This window comes from Panthera uncia, chromosome A2 (assembly GCF_023721935.1).
Source record: "Panthera uncia isolate 11264 chromosome A2, Puncia_PCG_1.0, whole genome shotgun sequence".
Classification (NCBI taxonomy): domain Eukaryota; kingdom Metazoa; phylum Chordata; class Mammalia; order Carnivora; family Felidae; genus Panthera; species Panthera uncia.
Genome location: NC_064816.1, coordinates 151,493,249 through 151,509,695, shown reverse-complemented (window position 1 = coordinate 151,509,695; position 16,447 = coordinate 151,493,249). Strand labels below are relative to the sequence as shown.

Here is a 16,447-nt window from a genome sequence, read left to right as displayed (position 1 = left end):
ACAAGCATATAATTCACACACACACACACACACACACACACACACACACACACACACACAGCTAAAGGCAGTGAAAGCAGCTGCTTTGGGAAAGAGCGGTTTGAAAGAGAATGGGAACAAGAACCACTGTTTTTCAAAACACTGGCAGAGGGGTGCCTGGGTGGCTCAGTCAGTTAAGCATCCCACTCTTGATTTCGGCTCAGGTCATGATCTCACAGTTTGTGAGATGGAACCCTGCATCAGGTTCCACACTGACAGTGCAGAGCCTGCTTGGGATATTCTCTCTCTCTCTCTCTCTCTCACCCTGCCCCTCCCATGCACTCTCTCAAAATAAATAAATAAACTTAAAACAAATGGTGGAAACATCTAGCTCTTTAAACTAGATGTTTATATTGTATACAAACATCTAGTATATACAAAGTTGTATATACAACTTTGATGAAATCTTAAGAAAAAAAAATGAGAGAAGATAACAAGCAGAGGCCTACGAGTGAATATACCCAAACTAATCCTCCTTGGTTTTTGTAAACAGCAGTGCTTCCTAGAAGCACAGATTCATTTTCCTCTTGCAGTTAAGTATTGGACTGCTGTCCTCCATAAACAGGAATTAGAATGATCTAATATTACTCATAATCTTATTAAAATCTTCCAAGTATGTGTTTTTCATAATCATTTGGAGGAAAAAGGGCAGAAGTCAATATATGAGTCATGTTTCTAAAATGGCTTAATCATTCTTCTAGAAAAAATCATCATCTCAGATTTCCCATTTTTCAAACGGTGATTATTCTTCTAACTTTTCTCTCTTCACATCCCTCCATCTCGTCCCTCCTGAGATCCTCAAACAGCCCCCACCCAGCATTCATCATACACCTTCCAGAGGGCATGAGGGATAAAGGGAGTGTTGGTGGTAGCAGATTATGAAACGCTTCCTAGGAGGAGGCCAAAATGTGCTGACCTATATACCACGATCAGGGGTGAGACAGTCCTGGGAACTGGTGGATAAAATAAAGAGGCAAATGAAGAACATAACACCCACTATGCTCCCACCACGATATGGGATCTCACAGGTTTCTTCTTAAACCCAATAAAGGAAGGGGCGCCTGGATGACTCAGTCGGCTGAGCGTCCGGCTCTTGGTTTCAGCTCAGGTCATGATCTCGCGGTTCACAGGATCAAGCTTCACTTCAGGCTCCACGCTGTCAGCGCAGAGCCCGCCTGGGATTCTCTCTCCCCCTTTCTCTTTCTATCTCAAAAAATAAATAAAACTAAAAAACAACAAAAAACAAAACAAAACAAAAAAAAAACCAAAAAACTCAATAGAGGTGTTTAAAAACACATTCCCAATCATCCAGCAACTCCTGACAATCCCCTCAGAAAGCTCCAATCACTTTGCGTGTGCAGAAGTGAAGGAAATAGAGGGATTGCAGTGGAGAGTTTCCAACTGGGTAGAGCTAGGCAAGCACTGTGGGATGGCTGCAGGAACACTGGGTGAGGGGATGTGGACCCAGGAGGGGCTGGGTACTGGGCTCCCAGGTAGGTAGCTTAGTAGATTGGTTCATTTTTCCCCATCAGACCATGGTAATAAAAGTCAGAGGAGAGATTTTTTTTTTTTTTTTAATCAACAAGGTATGAAGTAGGGAACTCTAGGAAAGAAATACAATCTCATATTGAATCACATTCATTGAAAACCTATTATGTGGCTGGCATTATGCTAAGCATATTTGCATACATCATTTTCTCATCTCATCTTATTCGAGGATACCATATGTGCTCTAGATTTTGCTCTCTATTATTAGATTCACTGTCTATACCTTTGTGTTTTTCCTCAGAAAAACACAGCGAAGCTGTTGCCACCGAGCCTTTGCCCGGAATGGAAGATCGGGACACCACATCATCGTGCCACGTTTCCATCGCCTGGTGGGGCCAAAGGAACAAGCCAAACAAGCCATCTCCTTGCCATTTTTCAGCGACTGAGTCTCAAATTTCTGAATCAAGATTGCTGTGTGGAGTACTGAACAAGTGTCTTCTCATCTTCCTGTTCCTCCTCTTCCTCATAATATTTCTTATTTACCAACAGGGACAATGAGTAAATACACCCATGCAGGTAAACATCAGAGAATCTAAGAAAACATCATGACATTCCAAAGAAAGCTATAAAAATACAATGCTCACCATAACATTCCACAAGTTTAAATTAATTCAGGCCTGGTTTGTTGTAAAGGGCACATAATTTAGATTTGGAAGCCCTGGGCTTGATTTTATTTCTGTCACTTTCTCAACCTGTAACCCACAATTGTCTCCTCCTCTTTTTCCACCTTGGTATATACAACTGTAATAATAAATACTTGCAAATATGTGGAACGTTAGATGAGGCAATATATACAAAAACATTTTTGTCCAATACTAAGCCCTATATATCAGTCATTTAGTAACAGAGGCACAACCCAGGAAAGATAACGCAGACAAAGCAAAAGAAACACAACGCAAACTCCTTGCTGTCGGTCTACTCGTTTCCTTTCCTGAAGGGAAACTCATTCCCACAACACTCCTGCCCCAAAGTCTTTCCTCATTTACAAAAAAACTGCCTTTTCTATCCCTTACTTATGAACAAATCCCAAGTCTTTTAACAGCTTCTTGTCACGTTTTGGAACCCTGCTTCTCTCTCTTAGAACAGGCAGCCGCACCTGCTGCACCTGAGGCTTTTCAGAGGGGTCTCTCTCATGGAATGGGCATTAAAAATTAGACGACGTGTCCTCAAAGTGCCCTGCCAGCCTGAACGTCCACATTTCTGGCCCTCCTCTCTCTTTCCCAGTCACTATCTGGGATCTTCTACCTCCTTTTTTTCCCCGTCAGTCTCTCTGGGAACAAGTCCCGCTTCACCAGCTCCCTGAGAAACATCTTCAAGCTATTCATAATTTTCAATGTGCACGGTTAAAATGCATTAATTTTAAAAAATCAACCTAATAATAGTTCTTGATATTTTACTCCTGTTTTGAACTTGACATTTGGGCAAGTGGTGGCATCCCCACCAGCAGGGTGCCCCACCAGAGGTCACCCCTCACGGCAGAAATTGTGAGGTAAATTATGGTAGACGAGACGCACGTACAGAGGAGAGCCTCTCTGGAGGAGGAAGGTGGGCTCTTTGAAACCATGAGTGTGCCACCTACCTCGGAGGGACAGGTACCAACGACCGACACCACAGGAAAGCTGCATTCCTAGAGATGGAGAGGAAGCCAGGAACCGGAACCGGCTCTGAGCCATGTCTGGGAGTCACCTGGAAAACGGGAAAGAGGTGAAACTGAAATAGCCATCTTCTAGAGAAGCTGCACTTGATGCCCCTGCTGGCGTGTGAGGGCACCTGGGCTGAAATGACCTGGGAATTCATCTTTCCCTGAAGAACTGTTCTAATGTGCATAAAAAGACATAGATAAGGATGCTCTTCACCGCTCTGTTGACAACAGCAAAAATCTAGAGAGAAAAAAGTCATCAAGAGATCAGTAGCTCTTACTGAGGACACTGTGACCCTCTCTAAAAGATAGTTATGAAACTCGTGTGGGTGTTTTGATTTGTACCGTCTTTGGGGTTACTACCGGCATTTACTGTTGGGGGCCACGATGTATCCCACACAATGAAGAATGTCCCCCGGCCAGTAAGAACTTCGGGGTCCCGCCAGACACTCATGTAGGTGAAAAATATCTGAGCCGAGAATTTAACTCGGCTATATATAAACACAGAGTAACTTCTGCACAATTTTTCATATGCGATGACTTTTCTTCTAAGAATGGAACTACCAAATAAACTGACATGTGGGAACTTTGTTAAGTTTGAATCTTTACCACAAGTTGTTCGTCATCTCACAAAAATTCTGAAATCGATGGCAACATCACCCAAAGTACTTAAATCAACAACAAACACACCTAAATCTGTCTGCATTTGGGGCTGTAGCATTCACTTGAGTCTATACGTGGTGCAAGCATCTGTCTACTTTATGATGTCATCGGCAGTGCACACGAGCCATCTACATGTCAACATATCACTTTATTATAAATGGCGATTATTAATAGCATTATATCACAGTTAGAACATTGTATAGATCTTAAGTCATGTTTTAAGTAAGTCGTATTATTTATGAATTTCATTTCAGGATAATAAGGGAATAAAATAAACAACATTTTAAACTAAACTAAACTATTTTATAAAAAGGGGACATTGGTCCAGACAGAGTATCTTTAATTAAATAAAATGACACATTATACTATGGAATACTCTGCAAGAGTTGTAAGAATTAGCTGCATCTATACAAGCTGATATGGAGGAATCTCTAAGACAGCTGAGTGAAGAAAGCTGTTTCAGGGAAATTTATACAGCATGTACTGTTGATACCAATTTATATAAATATACATACACGCAAAACCACAAAACCATGTATAATGATATATGATATACACACATAGAGAAAAACACATGGAAAAAACATCTGAAAGTTTACAAAATGAGCCTATAACGAGGGGACAGAATCAGGAATGGTGATCAAGGCAGGTTTCCATTTTATTTGTAATGCTTGAATGTGTACACAGAGAATGAATGCAGGTAGCCATAGAATAGTTAAAAATTGGTAAAGTAGAGGGGCGCCTTTGTGGCTCAGTCGGTTGGACCTCCAACTGCAGCTCAGGTCATTATCTCACAGTCCATGAGTTCGAGCTCCACGTGGGGCTCTGTGCTGACAGCTCAGAGCCTGGAGCCTACTTCAGATTCCGTGTCTCCCTCGCTCTCTGCCCCCTCCCCCACTCCTGCTCTGTCTCTCTGTCTCTCTCTCTCTCTCTCTCAAAAATAAATACACATTTTAAAAAACGTGGTACAATAAAAATTCTGAAAAGAACTTCCTAAAGAAAAAAGTGATGGCCAAGTTGTCCTGGCCGTCACCCGTGTGTTCCTGGCCTGAACCTCAGAGCGCCCCTTGTGAACGATCAGCTGGAGGGACTCACAGGTGACGGGCGCTCCCAGTGCTCTGAGCCCAGCCTGTGACGCCCTGACCCCCTGAGCACTGGTCAGCCACACCTGGATCACTGCATCCTTCTGCACAAGAAATGGGAACAGAAGCTCTGACTTGGGTCCAACCTGGCCCAGGTTGGGCATTCCAGTCAACAGTGAGCCACTCCGGGGGACGGCACCACATTATCTCCAATAGCCACGAAGGAGGTCCTAAGCTTCCATTCAGTATAGAAAGGTCAATTTTAGGCAGCCGTCGAGGCAGTGCTGAACGAGACTGGGCTCCCTCCTGTTCCAGACCAAGACTGGATTAAGCATTTGGACACCCCAGACACAGAACAAGATGGGGCGGGAGGGTTGGGGGGAACTCTCCCTACGATAAGGTAGAGGGCCTGAGGCACTGTGAAGAAGCGGGGCCGCCTGAGGCGGGTGGTGATGGTCAGCAAATACAGCCGCCCTCCAGAGCTCACAGGCCACTGTCAATAATAAGTACAACAAAAAAATGTTTAACTCACCCTTCGATAAGGCAGCCAGGGCAGTAGAAGAGCACGTTTACACAGCCCAATTTAGGAGATGTTCTTAACAGGAAAAAAAATAAAATAAAACACATTTGGGGGCGCCTGGGTGGCTCAGTCGGTTAAGCGTCCGACTTGAGCTCAGTTCACAATCTTGCAGTCCTCGAGTTCGAGCCCCGCATCGGGCTCTGGGCTGATGGCTCAGAGCCTGGAGCCTGCTTCCGATTCTGTGTCTCCCTCTCTCTCTGCCCCTCCCCCGTTCATGCTCTGTCTCTCTCTGTCTCAAAAATAAATAAACGTTAAAAAAAAATTAAAAAAAAAAAACAACAACACATTTGTATGGAGTAGTAACAGCTATTTCTCCAGGTCGCAAAGGCCTGGGGACAAATGACGCATCTCAATGGCACTGGGCTCTGCGTGCCCTGCCAGCCAGTCTGGTCTGTGGATCTCCACACCCGGCCCCCCACGGGCCTCCCCGCCCCCACACAGCTGTGCAGGGTTCAGCTCCCTGCTGTTGCTGTCCATCCTGGCCACTGCTGCGCCCGCCCACGTCCCCACATCACCACCTGTGCCCTGTGGCTCCCAGACTTAGAGGAGGGTCCTATCTCCAAGGAACAGGCTTTTTCCCTCAACTTTAGAACGTCAAGCTTTTAAGTGATGGCCCGGAACCTTCTTTCCTTCTGGAGACATGCTTTAGACGGGCAGCTCGGGGCCAGGACACCTGGAGAAGCTTCCCTGATGACAAGACCAGTGTGCCATGACAGCTGCCCTTCCCTCTCTCCCAGGTGTCCAGCTAGTAGCATTCTTTACTGCTCCTTGATTTTTTACACAATGCAAACCACAGAGTCCCCAGAACCTAACCACCACTAACAAACTCTTCACACAAATAATTTCTGGCGTCTACACAGATACACAGGCTTTAAACAGAGAGCATGAGCTGTGGTGTCACACCACCCGCGTCGGAAGATCACCTTCACCGTGACTAGCCGTATAACCTGAGCGGGTCACTAGGCCTCCTGCAGTGCAGCCTCCTCATCTGCACATGAACGTCTCCCACAGGCTTCTTACAAAGACTATATGGAAATACACGGAAAGTGCTTAGCACAGTTCCGGGTCATATAAGAACTCCAAGAGCCATCGGTGTTCTGCCCGTGGGCCACCTGGAGAGGTGTGCAGAAAACGGCACCTCTCCCACAACTCTCCCACGCAGCAATGTCGAAGAGCTGCATTCTGACTTCTATATGGTCTCATTTCTTTAGTATTGCCTTCGCATCTCAGAATTCTTCCATGAAGAGTGGGACTTCTGACATTATGCTGGATGGACCGTGACTTTGTTTCTGGGACCTAATAGAGTTCATAGAACTGAAGATACAGGAGGGGCAGTGAGGAGATCATGGTAAGGTCCTGCCCCACCTGCTCAAAGCCAAGAGACCTCCAAAGACTTGCCTAGAGTCGACTGGCTAGGAAAGGATGGGGGATCAAAGGCAGAAGGGAGTCAGGATTACCCAATTAAATGAGGACATTCTGTCACTTCCATTGTGTGTGAACCTCCAAGGTTCTTGGTGTCAAACTCTCGACTCCCTAAGGGTCAAGAGAGTTTCTGGACAATAATTATGCTTGTTCACTGCTGTTCCTACAGGCCAGTTACAATTCGATGCTTCCTCACGACTTACCGACGAAGGTAACAAAAACCACAGTAATGACGAGGTTAATGCCATTTTTCTGTCAATCTGTTGGTTTTCTCTTTGGTTCTGAGAATTGCAAAATGCCAGCAAGAGCTGTATTTCAAGCTGGAAAAGTGATAAAGGAAGAGGGTACCACAACAGATGCTCACCAGGAAATAAAAGACAGGGGAAGAACTGAGTAAACGGGGCACCTCTTCCAGACAAATACCACCTTTAGGCAGGTGGCCAGACCCACAGGGAGGACTTTGAAGATTCTGGCACTCGGGGAGAGAGCTGGATAGCAAAGGAGCGGCAGACAGTGACCTTTATTTTCAACCCAGCTAGACTGTGGGGAGATATAAAGCAAAACCTACGTCACAGAGCAGGAGCACAGAGCAAAACATGGGGCTCAGAAGAGCAGACAGCAGGAAGAGAACACATTAAATAGAGAAAAAGAAAAATAATCAGCATAGCTGAAATTTTCATCCATTTCATTCTCTTACCGAGCATCAGAGCCAACAAAAAGATTGACCTGATCACGGGAACTGTCCATAGCATCCTATGCTTCCAAGAAAACCAAGAATCTGAATCCAAAAGCACCACATGAGGACTTAATTTCTGTGGGGAGCCGAGAGAAGGAGACCACACCCCAAGTCCTCCCTCACTGCTAATCTTCATAAATGTCCCCTTCAAGCGTCTGGGCCATTTTTCATCCATGTTCTACTCCAGAAGGCACCTGCCATGTCTTGACTTCCTGTCTTGTCCTCTCCACACTAGCCTCTGCCTGGCCTCCCTGGTTTCCTACCTCTTACCTACCACCACCAACTCTTTTTCCCAGTCTTCTCAGCCATACACCCCACTCCACCAAACAAAATCCTAACTAATCATTCTGATTCAAACAATAACTCTGCACCCAACTCTGATGTGTGGGCTTTTCCCCCACACCACCAGGCAAGTCTACCAGAAGATAGTGTCAGATCCCCCAGGTTGTGGACTCAGTCCCACAAGATTGCCCCCCACTCCAGATACCAAAGCAAGGCCAAGCTGTCACCTGTACTCCTGACAGATGGGCTGTAAATCAGAGGTTCTCCTGCCTCCTTGCCAGGGGGCGCCTCATAGAACTCAGGAAAACTAGATTACTAGATTACTATACTGTGCTTACTAGATTAGCAGTTTATCATAAAAGGGTATGACTCAAGAAGAGCCAGACGGGAGAGTTGCAGAGGTCAAGGTGTGTGGGAAGGGGCTTGCATGCTGTCTCTGGACACACTTCCCAGCGTCTCCACGCATTCACCAACCTGGAAGCTCACAAAGCCCTTTACTTTGGGTTTTATAGTCATGATTGATTAGATCAATCGATTCGACCACCAGGCCCTCTCTCCTCCCAGGAAGTCAGCGTGGGACTAGAAGTCAGATCTCTGGATTGGCTCCCCTGGCAACCAGCCCTTGCAGGTGAACTAGGAGCTTTCCAAATGTCACTCACTAACATGACAAGAGACAGGGATGCCTGGGTGGCTCAGTCAGTTGGGCGTCAGACTTCAGCTCAGGTCATGATCTGGTGATCTGTGGGTTTGAGCCCCATGTTGGGCTCTGTGCTGACAGATCAGAGCCTGGAGCCTATTTTGGATTCTGTGTCTCTCTCCCCCTCCCCTGCTCATGCTCTGTCTCTCAGAAATGAATAAACATTAAAAAAAATTGGGGGGGGGGGGCACCTGGGTGGCTCAGTCAGCTAAGTGTCTGACTTCGGCTCAGGTTATGATCTCACAGTTTGTCAGTTCGAGCCCCATGTCGGGCTCTGTGCTGTCAGCTCGGAGCCTGGAGCCTGCTTCAGATTCTGTCTCCTTCTCTCTCTGCCCCTCCCCAACTTGTGCCCGGTCTCTGTCTCTCAAAAATAAAGATAATAAAAAAATTTTTTTTTATTTTTTTAAATAAAAAAAATGACAAAAGATACCTTTATCACCCCTAGCACAGGAAATTCCAAAGTTTTTAGGAGTTGTGTGCCAGACCAAATATATGTTTCTTATCATATGCAGCAATATCATACTGATTGATCATTTTCTCTAAAGCATTTTCCAGAGGGCGGACATTCCTTCCAGCACACCTACTCCCACAGAGATACAGTTTTCTAAAATCAAAAATGTGACTCTTGCCACTTTGAGTCTGTATGAAATGGTGAACTTCCCTCACCTCCCCGACTAACTGGCCAACACACTCTGTTATTCTGTGAGTAAAATGTCACTCATATAGCCTTTCCACTCACTGCCCAAGTTTGAGCCCTTATTGTTTCTTACCTGCAGAGGCCACTTTTAGGCAACAGGCTTGAGCAATGGAAACTGGATCAAGACAAAAGGGTCCATAGGGACCACCGAGCTGAATGCAAACAGGCTCATTAAGCAACCCACCTCGAAATACCCATAGGCCCTAACTGACCAATTACAACCAGGTACAGTTCCGAAGATTACCAAAATTGGGGGAAATTCAATACATTCTTTTACCCCATCACTCCACCCTATTACCTGTGGCCCCTCACCACTGCCTCACAGTCTCTCCTTTGCTATCTAGCCCTCAGCTCCCTTGAGATGTATTCAATAACCTTCTCTTTTGTTCTGTGTTGGGTGAATTCTTTCACTGCCCACACCACTGGCTTCCACTCGATCAGTTGTCCCACATTTGGGGGTCCCCATTCGATTGAGAGATATACCACATTATCTGGACCATTACTTCTGATTCCTCCTTCTGCACCTGTAGTCTTTCCTCCATTGTCGACCAGAGCTCAAACCCTGATCTCTGATCATGCAGCTCCCATGCTCAAAATTTACTTTTGCTGCCTCTGGGTTACGCAGAGAATAAAAGTTCAAACTCTAAGCTGATCACCAAGGCTAATTCCAATCTGCCTTAATTGAGCTTATCTCCCATTTCTCTCTCCTCACCCCAGAGGAGCCTATCACACCACACAGCCTCCCATTTCCTAGCCTGCCATCTTCCCACCCTGTACAGTCAAATGGCGGCCACCAGCCTGGCGTGAAACAACCTTTGCTGCTCTGTGACTTTTGCCAGCCCCTGCACTCTGCTTCAAGCCCTCCCATCTCTCTACGGGCCAACACCGACCCTCCTAACTTGTCCCTGCCCTGCCCCCACCCACACTAGCCGGAGTGGCCCCTTGAAAAGCTTAGTCCGAGTGTGAATCTTCACTGACTGACCCCCTTCTCAGGGTCTCCATCTCACTCAAAGGAAAAGTCAAAAAGTCTTTAAAATGGTATGAAATGCCCTACATTTGCTGATCCCTTCTAGTCCCTAACCCTACTCTCCCCGCTGCCTGCTCTCATCTGAAACACTGGTCTCCTTGACCTTCACTGAACCTCTCAGCTTGTGCCCAACCAGGGCCTTGGAGCCACAATGGGTTCTTCTTCCCTCTGATCTGAATCTGTATGGCACATTCTCTCCTCTCCTTCAATTCCCTGCGCCAAATTCACCTCATCGATACACAGAGACCTCCTCATATCCCCTTCCCTGTTTAGTTCTCCCAATAGCTCTATCTGAAAAACCTATTGATTTGTGTACTGTCTGGTTCCTCCCCCTAAAATGTAAACTCAGTGAGCGCAGGTAGTTTTTTGTTTTCCTTGTTTACAGGTATTTCCCAGCACCTGGAACAGTGCCTACCTCATAGTAAAGGCAGAATAAATTTTTGTTGGATGAATGAATGAACTACGCTATTGAAGTCATTCTACTAGGCCCAACACACAGACCACCTTTTCCTGTGGCAGGAGGACATTGTTCCTATCAAAATCAGCCTCCTGTATTTGTGTGGCTGTCTGCTTCTGCCTCCACCTGAGGTTTTACGGGAGCTGCCTTCCACTTGGGCGCACCCTCTCCCGACACACGGAGGTGCTCCCAGAAGGCAAATGAACCGCTTGCATGAGAGGAAGTCTAAGTCTCAGAGAGGTAAGAAAAATGCCCACAGTCTTGTATCTAGGAGGCAGAAACCTAGAGTTCTACTGCAAGTCAATATGAATTTAAAGGCTCCTAAAACTCCTTTCCGTTAACCTTCAGTGCCTCCCCAAAATAAAGAGGAACTTCTCACTGCCCAACCAGAAGAATTACTCGGGTATATAATTAACCGGGATCAAACTGAGGCTTTAGCAATGGAGAAACCAACAGACACCGCCTCATATTATCTTCAATTAAATCTGGGCATCTTTGGGCATTTGGACCTTTTTTTTTTTTTTTTTAAGGCTGTTGAGCATTTTTTGGTAAAAATAAATTCTGGCTTTAAAAAAAACAACTCTCTAAGTAAATGAAACATCCAGTAGTATAAGTACAGGTTTTGTTTTTGGTCTAATAAACGGTTCTTCCTGAGAATTATTGTTTAACAAAAAGGAAGAAGACAGGGAGGGAGGGGAAGGAAGGAGACTAGAAGGAAGAAAAGGAAGAAAAATGAAAAGAAACAGTTGCCACTCTGATGGCACAAGCAGCTCTAGAGTAAGATGGCTGAATGGAGTGGAGACACATCTCTCTCCAGCTTGCACCTGACAGACACCTTGCAAACAATGATGGTCCCTCTCCTCCCAGCCGGCACCTCCTAGGCAACTTGGGTTTCTGCTTTCTCCACACCCGCACCCCCAACCACCACCACCCTGTGTCCAGAACCAAAGCCTGAAAGTAGGACACGCCCTCATCACACCATCACTAGCCCCTCCCTCCCTTCCTTCCCACCAGGACCTTCTCTCCGGTCAGAGGCTGTCGCTGCGGGGACACCGCTGCGGGCTGTCCATTTTCACAGTCATGAAAATCACTGTCACTTTCATGTCGTGCTGATTATTATTCCTGTGATATTCTAAGATTTCATATGGGATAAATATACCTGCTGATGGCATACTTGAAGATACAGATGCAGTTACCTGCTTCTCCTCACCAGGTGGCGCTCATATTTTATGACCCATGGCCTGAATACCTTCCAAACTGGGGGATCTATTGGGAGAAGGGTACATTCATTTTTTAACACAAGTGGTGGTATCTGTATGTTCAAACATGCACGTTTCTGTGTGTATGCATTCATAACAGTAACTTTCTAACTGGAACTTAGAAAAAAGTATGGATTGCCCTGTTAGAATCCCTTTTATTAAAAAGTTCTTCGGGGTGCCTGGGTGGCTCAGTTGGTTGAGCAACCGACTTCGGCTCAGGTCACGATCTCACGGTTCGTGAGTTCGAGCCCCGCATCGGGCTCTGGGCTGATGGCTCAGAGCCTGGAGCCTGCTTCCGATTCTGTGTCTCCCTCTCTCTCTGCCCCTCCCCTGTTCATGCTCTCTCTCTGTCCCAAAAATAAATAAATGTTAAAAAAAATTAAAAAAAAAAAAGTTCTTCAAAGCAAAATTTAAAAGGAATCAAATTTTTGCCCAATTAATAGGATCCACACTTATCAAATAATTCTTTTATAGGACAACAATGTAACATTATCTCTGGGCCACAGGACCAGTAGCTTAAAACTGAAAGTGTGGATTTTGCCAGTCTACATCCCAACCCTCTCTAGAGGTTAGTTTCCCAGAACTCCCAGCCTAGACCAGCAATAAAATTGTAAATTTTTCAAATAAACTGTTAGCCTAATCCAGAAGACAAAGCTGACAGTTTGTTTCAGCCCTCTCCTCTCTCATACTAGCTAAACTAAAATTGACTTTGAAACATAGTCTTCCACTCCCTCTCCTCTTCCTGTGGTCTAGGCAATAAACATTTTGACAAGGACCAAGCTCTCACTCTTCTCCCGGGTGGGGGGGGGGGCGGTTCTGGTATTTAACACTTGTCTCAACTTGTTCTTACTAAATTTCTGACCTGTCCCCGTTCACTGAGACACATTTGTTCTCTCCCTCTCCCTCCCTCCCTTCTACCTGCCCAAGCATTAATGGAGCGTATTAATTTCTCAGGTTAGCAATGCTATCTTCTCAGGCGGTCAAGCAAACAAGTTCAGGTGGAAGCATGGGGTTTGTCGTGAGACGCACACAAATATTAGTACAAGGAATTCTGAGTCACAGCCTCTTCACACGACTGACCTGTCCAAGGTTTCCTGTCGCCACTCCAGAAATCAATGAAATAATAGGATAATTGTAAACTGGTTTTATTTTTCCTCTGGAAAGAGAACAGTTAAGAATGGGGGGGTTGAGGGGGGGTGGTGAGGAAGGTGTTGAGGTAAGCTCTACCTAAATATGCATTTGGATGGAACGAATGCATAACCCCAACGGAATTCCCACCTCACCCCTCCCCCACTGCCTCTCCCATCAACACCAGAAGTCACCCCATCTCCTTTGTGGCTGCTACCACCCAGCCTTGAATTCATCCTTGAATTTCCTCTTCGTGGCCCATGCTAGCATGCAGCACAGGCTCATGGATTTTTCACTACCTGCTTGTCTCTAAAACAAACAAAATGCTTGGCAGGATTTTCACATTGCAAAGGGAAATAGAATTTTAGGAAAAACAAGTACAAGCAGAATTGCAGTATGTCCCAAAAGTGTGTCATATTTAGTCCCATAATGCCTCATAATCTAAAAGGATCAAGAGTGACTTCTCTTAGCTCTTGCTTTATTCTTCTCTTGCCTCTTTTTGAGATCTGAGCTTCAACCAAACAACCAACCCTTTTAATTCAGGGACTGATACTACTTAGGTCTGCCCCTTCCTTCAGCAGACTTATTCCCTGATTCTCCAAATCCATCTTGCAAACAGCCCTGTACACAGGACACAAAAAGGAAAAAGATGTACCCTTACATTACACGACAGAGCCAGGAGCATATGCTCGCATCCTTTATCGTATTTGTACCCGCCTCATACACCATGATGTAGGTGCTGAGGACCAGCATCATTACCACTATTTCCCCAATTTTGTAGATGAGACAGCTGAGGTTCAAGACAGTCAGATGATATGCCCACGGTCATCACAGGATGAATCACATGATTCAGTGACAAAAGTAGGATTTTTTTTTAATAGTTTTTTTATTTATTTTGAGGGAAAGAGAGAGGAAAAAAACACATGGGGGAGGGGCAGAGAGGAAGAGAGACAATGCCAAGCAGGATCCTTGCCATAAGCACAGAGCCCGTTGCAGGACTCAAACTCACAAAACGTGGGATCATGACTTGGGCTGAAATCAAGAGTCGGACACTTAACCGACTGAGCCACCCTGGAGCCCTAATAGTAGGACTTTCCAATAGATATTTTTGGAAATATGGCATCTCGGGGAAAACTTCCACCTGCTTCTGTCACAAAACAGTCCTACTTCTGATATGAAGAGTTATGGCTACTTAAATAAATCAGGTGCTTTCCTTTTGTCAAACTGAGATGGAAGGCGGGAGGGCCATACAAAGGAGTAAGGAAGGGGGACAATCCGGCAGTGTGGCATTGCTCACAGGCTGCCCCTGAATAGATTTAATCAATAAAGGAACCATGGGGCTAGCAAGAACTCCCCTTCAAAAACAGAAGTACCTTCTGGGAAGATCAAACATCTCTCAGATACCCAGAGACACCCAGACCTAGATAAACCATGGGAGTGGCCTGGTGTGGCAATTTAAGTGTAGAATGTTTAACCACAAAGTCAAGAAGTCTTTAAAAATAAGGTGTTTTGTTTTTTGGTTTTTTTTTTTTAATGTTTATCTCTGAGAGAGACAGACAGAGCATGGAGAGGGGAAGGGCAGAGAGAGAGAGAGACATAGAATCCCAAGCAGACTTCGAGCTGTCAACACAGAGTCCAAACCAATGCAGGGCTTGAACCTATGAACTATGAGACCATGACCTGAGCTGAAGTCAGACGCTTAACCCACTGAGCCACCCAGGTGCCCCAATAGGCTGTTCTTTATACAGGGGAATATCGAAATAGCACACAATAACAGCACACTCTTACGCACACACATAAGAGTAAATGAAAGAACTCAGACACCAAAGAATGCATATTACATGATTCCATTTTAGAAAGTTTGAAAACAGGCTTTTTTAATCCATGCTGTTTCAAGCCAGGGGAGACAGAGGGAAGGAGGTAGGAAAACAAAATTTAAGCGCTGCCTACTTCTTTTGCTTCTGGAATCTCAACTGGAGGCCAAAGGCCCCAGAGTCCAACAGACCTGGGTTCAAATCCTGATTCTGCAACTGAGTGACTCTGAACAAGTAACTTAATTCCCTGTGCCTCAGGTTTTTCCATCTATAAAATAGAACTAATAATACCTTCTTCAAAGGGTTGGTGTGAGAAGTAAATGAAATAATGTATGTGAAGTGCCCTGGCAGCATGCGTAGGTGCGGTAATAAATGGTAACTATGATTATCCCCACCCCTGCTGCCTGATGGTAAACCAGGATCAGAGAGCAGATAGGTAAGAGCACAGAGGAGAAGGGAAGGCAAGGACCAAATTAGCCTTGTGATCAAAGATGTGCGGAATTCACCCGGATGCATTGAGAGAGCTGTTCCTTCACTTCCCACTGCCCACACAGTCTCCTGGATCGTGCTGCCTGCAAGTGCAGGCCAGCCCTCAGCAGCCAAAACAAAGCTGTTTGGTCCCATCCACACAGGCCCTTGCTCAGGACCTGATATTCATCTGATAAACCAACGTGCACTGATGCTTTCATAGTGTTGCTGGCAGCTTACTGGGTTACCCTGCCGGTTAGGCTGTATTTTAACCAGAGTCTTATGGCCATACAAGGCCTCAACCTAGGCTGGGTGAAATTTCACCTTATCCCAGATCAGCAAAGAGCCAGGTGGAGCTGGAGAGGAGGAGCAGGGACAGGCGGAGGATGGGACAATATGAACAAGGGAGTGTTAAGGTCCTGGCTGCAGGAGGAAGCCAGAAGCCAGGAAGTCTGAGGCTGCAGGGATGAGCAGGCTTTCCTTTCCATCCTTCTTGACTACAGAATGAGAACTACAGGGTCAGAAAACTTGGGTTCTCTCCATCTAAGAGGGAAGACGGGTGTCCCTCTGGGAAGCCTCGTCAGGTAAGGGGCCTGGAGTTCCTGGGGAAGCAGAGCAGAGGGAGACTGTTTGGGTTTGATTTTTGGATTGTTAAATGATGCCCCAGGGCATCCACACAGGGAACAGTGGTCGACAAACCAGAAGGAGCAAACTGCTGATGCCCACAACCTGCACAGACCTCAGGGCATGGTACTGAAAGGAAAAGCCAGACTCAGAAGACTACAGGAAATTCTGGCCCCTGCAGGCAGGGGAGGAATCTTGTCTATCTTGACAGGAAGCCTGGAGCCCAGGTGGGATTGACAGCAAAGGGCATGAGGGACCGTTTCTGGGTGATGAAAGTGTTCTGGA

The 16,447-nt window shown here is 45.8% G+C and overlaps 1 long non-coding RNA gene across 1 annotated transcript in view; it reads right to left on the bottom strand.

Moving 5' to 3' along the window:
• The window catches only part of LOC125930266 (uncharacterized), a 31,970-nt gene that overhangs the window by 6,278 nt on the left and 9,245 nt on the right, over positions 1 to 16,447 (bottom strand). Inside the window, exon 2 of the long non-coding RNA XR_007460120.1 lies at positions 3,167 to 3,273. This is a non-coding gene — a long non-coding RNA (uncharacterized LOC125930266). The remainder of the gene's footprint in view (positions 1 to 3,166; positions 3,274 to 16,447) is intronic.